Source organism: Balaenoptera physalus (genome assembly GCF_965194825.1).
Source record: "Balaenoptera physalus genome assembly, chromosome: 7".
NCBI lineage: Eukaryota > Metazoa > Chordata > Mammalia > Artiodactyla > Balaenopteridae > Balaenoptera > Balaenoptera physalus.
Window position 1 is genome coordinate 47,955,669 of NC_138886.1, and position 6,000 is coordinate 47,961,668.

The window sequence follows — 6,000 nt, forward strand, 5'->3', positions numbered from 1 at the left end:
GGTATTCGCTGACTTGTGATAGTCCTTTGCACACATCTCCGTAATGAAATACAACATTATCTACTTGTAAACATCTTTTTTCTTAGTTCCTATAAAGCAGTCAGTTATTCCTTTATAAGAAAATATGGAAGCGTGGTCATTCTTCCTACAAGGAATATTTTCTGCTCAGTTTCCATGTCTTTCTGCATATACAATAGACTGTTTGTTTCACTCATGTCAAATTTATATTCCTCTGCTGTGTTTCTGTGCCTTTCTGCATCCTCCAAACATTTTGTTTAAATGCTGAATCGTAGTGAAAGATTTTTGAAAACGTTTAGACAGCAGTTAAATTCAGCAGTGTAGTGCCAGATTGCATATAACGCAACAGAGGTGATGACATTCATATGAACAACTGTGACCAATGGGGCATATGCCAGCAATGACAGCTCAGTTGTGACGGTGCCTGGCTGGCAGGGATCGTGAATGCAACTCCTTGGATTGTAAGAAAATCCAAGTTCAATGTATTAAATTTGAAAAAAAAGAAGTGTACCTTAGAATTGCTGAAATATGCAAATTAAAAGTTTTACAGAAATAGGTAATCAAAATTTTCAAATAAACCTCAAACTTAATTATAACTGCTCTTTCTTCTGTAATAGGGAGCCGGAAGTAGATAAACCTATATTGATTAATCAATGTTTCAGTATTTTTATCTTATTTGAAAATGACCTAGAGAGTCAGTGAATTTCCATCACTTAACTTGGTGAAACGCTAAGCTTCCAAGTTACCAAAAGACTTTAGAAACTATTTTTAAGTAGACATATTTTATAAAATCTCATCACTGTTGAAAAGTTTTATAAACTTTTACTCCACTTACATCTATTTGATTTACACGTTTGTAACAATCATGTTTACATAAGTCAAGAAAATTCTACCAGATGTTAAAGAGCTAACCGTCATCTTTTTAAAAGTTGTGTTCTTGCTGGCAAATTTTGTAACAGAGATAACTTATTTGACTAGTAAATCCAGGGAGAATAAAAGTTGCATGTCTGCATTAAATTTAATGCTGGTAATTCTGAAGACATGCTTGTTTTAATTAAAGCAGCAAACTGAAACTAGCTTTTATTTACTGAAGATTATCCTAGATCACATGCACTTGAAAAACGTTTGGGTTAGTGTTTATAGATCTGAGAGCATACTTAATTTACATAGCATTTGTTTGACCTTTAGCCAATTAAATAAGTTGCAGGAAGGGGGACCCCTTCCATGGCCCGAGAGTAGGCACTTGTCTAACACTTGGAAATGAATTGTCCGAGGAGACACACATACTGACAAAGCAAAAGGCTTTATCGGGAAGGGGTGCCTGGGCAGAGAGCAGTAGGGTAAGGGAACCCAGGAGAACTGCTCTGCCACATGGCTCGCAGTCTCAGGTTTTATGGTAATGGGGTTAGTTTCTGGGTTGTCTCTGGCCAGTCATCTTGTCTTTGGTTTGACTGAAGGGTCCTTCCTGGTGGCACGTGCTTCTCTCAGCCAAGATGGATTCTAGTGTGAGGGTTTCTAGAAGGTTGGCAGGACATATTATGGGCTGGTGTCTCCTGCCTCCTTTTGGTCCCTCATGAATTCTCCTGGTTAGTTTTCGGTGGCAGCACTGTGTTCCTTATTGGGACCTCCTGTTGTGAGACAACTCTTGCCAGTGGTTATTATCATACCTGGCTGAGACAGGTGGTTTCATTCGATGGTTCCCTAACAAATAGAGCTCTTCAAAAATTAACAGAAACAGACTCACAGACTTAGAGAATGAACTTATGGTTACCAGTGGGGAAGGGTTGGGGGGAGGGATAGATTGGAAGTTTGGAATTGACATGTACACACTGCTATATTTAAAATAGATAACCAACAAGGACCTACTGTATAGCACAGGGAACTCTGCTCAGTATTCTGTAATAACCTAGATGGGAAAAGAACTTGAAAAGAATAGATACATGTATAACTGAATCACTTTGCTGTACACCTGAAACTAATACAACATTGTTAATCAACTATACTCCAATATAAAACAAAAATTAAAAAAACAAAAATTAAAAAAACAAAAACAGTAAATTAGTTTTCGCAATACCATCCAGAGGTAGAAAAATATAACACATCCATAACATGTGTACACAGACACACACAAATATACAGACAGATGAAAACAGATCTTTCAGCTTTTGTTAAGATTTTTCATTTGTCTAGTTTTCAAATAGTCTTTCCCCATTTTTTCTTTTTCTTCCCTTCTGATAAGGATTACCTCTTGAAATTTGCATGTCAAAAAGATGTTCCACAGCTCCTAGAGAAGACTGGATAGAACATTTACATCTCAAAGGCACAGGGAAAGAATGCAGGTTCCTCCAAGAAGGACTTTTGTTTCCTAAATCCAGAATTTTGGGGTACCTACAAGAATTTTGAAGTGAATAGGGGAGGTTTTGGGATTAGTAAAAAGGTTAGGTGGGCAATTTATGTTCTTGGAAAGACTTGATTTGTAAGGCAAGTACAGTTTTTAATTCCTCGAAGAATTGAATTGCAACCTGAATGATAGCAAGGCTGACTGATTCATTCAACTACAACATTTTTAATTTGTTTTTTTATATAAGGGAGAGCTTCAACTAAGATGGAAATCAAAAGATTCCTATGTTCTAGATTTAGAACTGTTTGTCTTTGGAATGTTTTTCTTTCTCTCTGGGTACATAGTTTCATTTAGTTTAGGGGAGAAGGCCTAAAAAAGAACTTCCTATCAGGCTCTGAATATCAGTTTCCAATCTGGCTAACTTTTGCTATAGAGCTACTTAAAAAAAAAAATCTTTTTGAGTATCTTGTCAGACTTCAGCCAGGACAAACAATAAATATACCTGGGAGTATTGAACAACCTCATGAATGAAAGAGGCATTTCCCAAAGAAGTACTGGAGATACTATCCTCGAAATATTACAGGAAGGGGGACCCCTTCCAGGGCCCGAGAGTGGCCTCTTGTCTAACACTCAGAAATGAATTGTCTGAGGAGACCCACGTGCTGACAAAGCAAGAGACTTTATTGGGAAGGGGCACCCGGGCGGAGAGCACGAGGGTAAGGGAACCCAGGAGGACTGCTCCGCCACATAGCTTGCAGTCTCGGGTTTTATGGTGATGGGGTTAGTTTCCGGGTTGTCTCTGGCCAATCATTCTGACTCAGGGTCCTTTCTGGTGGCGTGTAAAACCACTCAGCCAAGATGGATTCCAGTGAGGAGGATTCTGGGAGGTTGCTAGGACAAGTGGACCGGCGTCTCCTCTCTCTTTTTGACCTTTCCTGTATTCTTCTGGTTGGTGGTGGCTTGTTAGTTCTGTGTTCCTTACCAGGAGCTCCTGTCGTAAAATAACTCATGCAAATTGTTACTGTCTTTGCCTGGCCAGGGTGGGCAGTTTCAGTCAGTGTTTCCCCTAACACCAAGACCAAGAGCCACTCCCGTTACTGAACTGAACTTGGGTCTGCTCGTTAGATGTGCAACAAAGTCAATCTACTGACACTGGGTTATAGTGAAGGAAAGTACAGCATTTATTGCAGGTTGCCAAGCAAGGGAAGTGGGCATCTCATGCTCAAAAGACCCGAACTCCCTGATGACTTTCAGGCAAGGGTTTTTAAAGGTAACATTAGGGGTAAGGGTTGCAGGGTGTGTGATCAGCTCATGGACATTCTTTTGGTTGCTTGTTGGTGAGGTAACAGGTGATGTTTCAGGAATCTTAATCATCAACCTTCTGGTTCCAACTAGTCTGGGGGTCTATGTGCTTGTGGTCAGCATGTAGTCACCATCCTCCACCTGGATGGGGATCTTAGTTTTTGCAGAGCTACTCAAAGATATGGGTCAGACTGTTATGTATATCCCTTGAGGATGAACTAGGTGTCCTGTGACTCTGTTTTATTGCTGAACTGTTGTTTAAGCTATCATTAGTTTCTTGCTCGACTCCTTTTCCTTTGTTTCTGTGTTCCCTCACTTCTTGGGAAAGCCAAATAAGAAGCTGGGGACATGGAGGGACTTGTCCTTGGGAGGGCCCTGCAGAGTCCTGCTAGGTTCCAGCCTGACCCCAGACTCAGCCTGATTTCTCAGTCAGACCCAGTTCAGAAAAGGAAACTGTCAAATAAAGTTCGAAAGCTCATAATGCAAAAAGCGTGGCGTTAGGATCCAAAAGGGACTTACCCACCACCTCCAGAGGCAGCAAGAAAGCAGCAAGCTGAAGGGGTATCTCCGCCTCATTGCCCATTGCTCCCTAGACACTGTGGGGTGGGGGAGCTTCTTCAGTCCCCTCTTCTGACATCAGAACTGTTAAAAGATAAACTGAGGCATATTAAAAATTTTAAGAGTTTATTTGAGCAAATAATTATTTAAATCAAGCAGTGCCAAACCAGAAGTGGTTAGAAGTGCTCCACTGACAGGAACTGGGAGGGGCTTTCATAGAGAAAACATGGAAGCAAAGTAAGGAAATTACTGATTGGCTATAGCTTAAAGCCTAGTTGGCCATTTGTGATTGGTTGTCCTTAGCATTTTGATTTTGTAACCTTGAGGCAAATATAGGCTTAGATTTGGTTTGCTTCTGTAGGCCACCAGAGCATTAGAACCGTCTTGGCCTAATGGTCTCCTTGTTCAAGGCATGGTTCTAAAAGCTGGTCAGGCATTCTTTACTGTCTATTACACATTTCCAAGAACAAGCCCTCTCCCTTGTCTCTGTATTCTGCCTTCCTTTAGTCACACCTGTCTCTTGTCATTTCGTTTTGCTTTGCTTTGTTTTTGTCCCTTGTTGGGTCAAGGTAGGTTTGTTTTATGGAAATAATTAATGCCTGATTTCCCACTCTTCAGAGCTCTGGTGTGAGTTAAATCTACAGATGTTTATGAGTGGTGACAATCCCTGTAGGCAATGTAGTAGCAGTACATTTATTTGGGAACAGCTATACTGAGTGATGCCAGCTGAAAGGGAATCCCAGAAATTTGCTTTCATGTAGATCAGACATTTGAACCCAGTGAAGAATGGCCCCCACTTTTTCTAGCTCTTATAAGTCCTGTAAGGCCCAAATTTCACTTGTGCAATCTGAGAACATTTTTTGCTTTCATCTGGTGTGACTGGGGGTGGGGGAGTGGAAGTCATTTGTTCAAAAGGAGGTTCTTTGTTCATCCTGACTCTCAAATCTGTTTCATAGGAAAATTTCCATAGAGAACCTAGGAAGAGAAACAAATGGCTTAGGCAGAGAGCAACATTTGCTCTATTAAACATTCCAGTGGCTGGGTCTGTGGCCAGCAGGGCAGCCAAACCTAAGGAATTTCAAGGAGCATAGCTCTTTTTAAAATTGGAGTCCTATATCTGGACATAATGCTCATTGTTTCACATCAGCAACTTGATATATAGTGCTCTGGGGACATCAGTGTTTTCTTTTGTCAAATACAGGCTAGCATTTATTCAAAAAGGTTACAATTAGAAAAGATTGTGGAACAGAGCTTGAGAAAGTGATCATGGGCGCCAATCTCTCTTTTCACTATAAACTGCTTCCTCTTCCTTGCTTCTGTAGTTGTCAGATGCTAAATGCTTGAATTTTCTTGGGTTCTCTTTTCCTAGGAAGGGCAGAGTGTAACCAGGGGAAGCAGATATTTGAATGCTGTAGTCCAAACAGCTGGCATGGGAAACAGGCATGGACGTGGAGGCTGCTGGTGATTTGAACAAAGCCCAAACACGACTGAAGTTAACTTGATTTACAGGAGTCAACAGAGGAAAAGAACCAAGCTGTGAAGCCTTTGTTTGGAAAGTTTTGCAGGCTAGCCAGATCTAAATAAAGCTTTTCTATCAGGATTTCAAAACAAAACATTGAAAAAAACAGAGGGTGCCTCTGTCTTTCCTTGCTTCTGGCCAGGTTTTGAATTCAGTTAGAGGAGTAGTGAGTTGGATGTGGCAAAAGATGCAGTCAGTTTCTTTGAGCAGTTCAAGAATCTATCCCATCCTGGAACATACAACACTGCAGGGTTGGATTGAT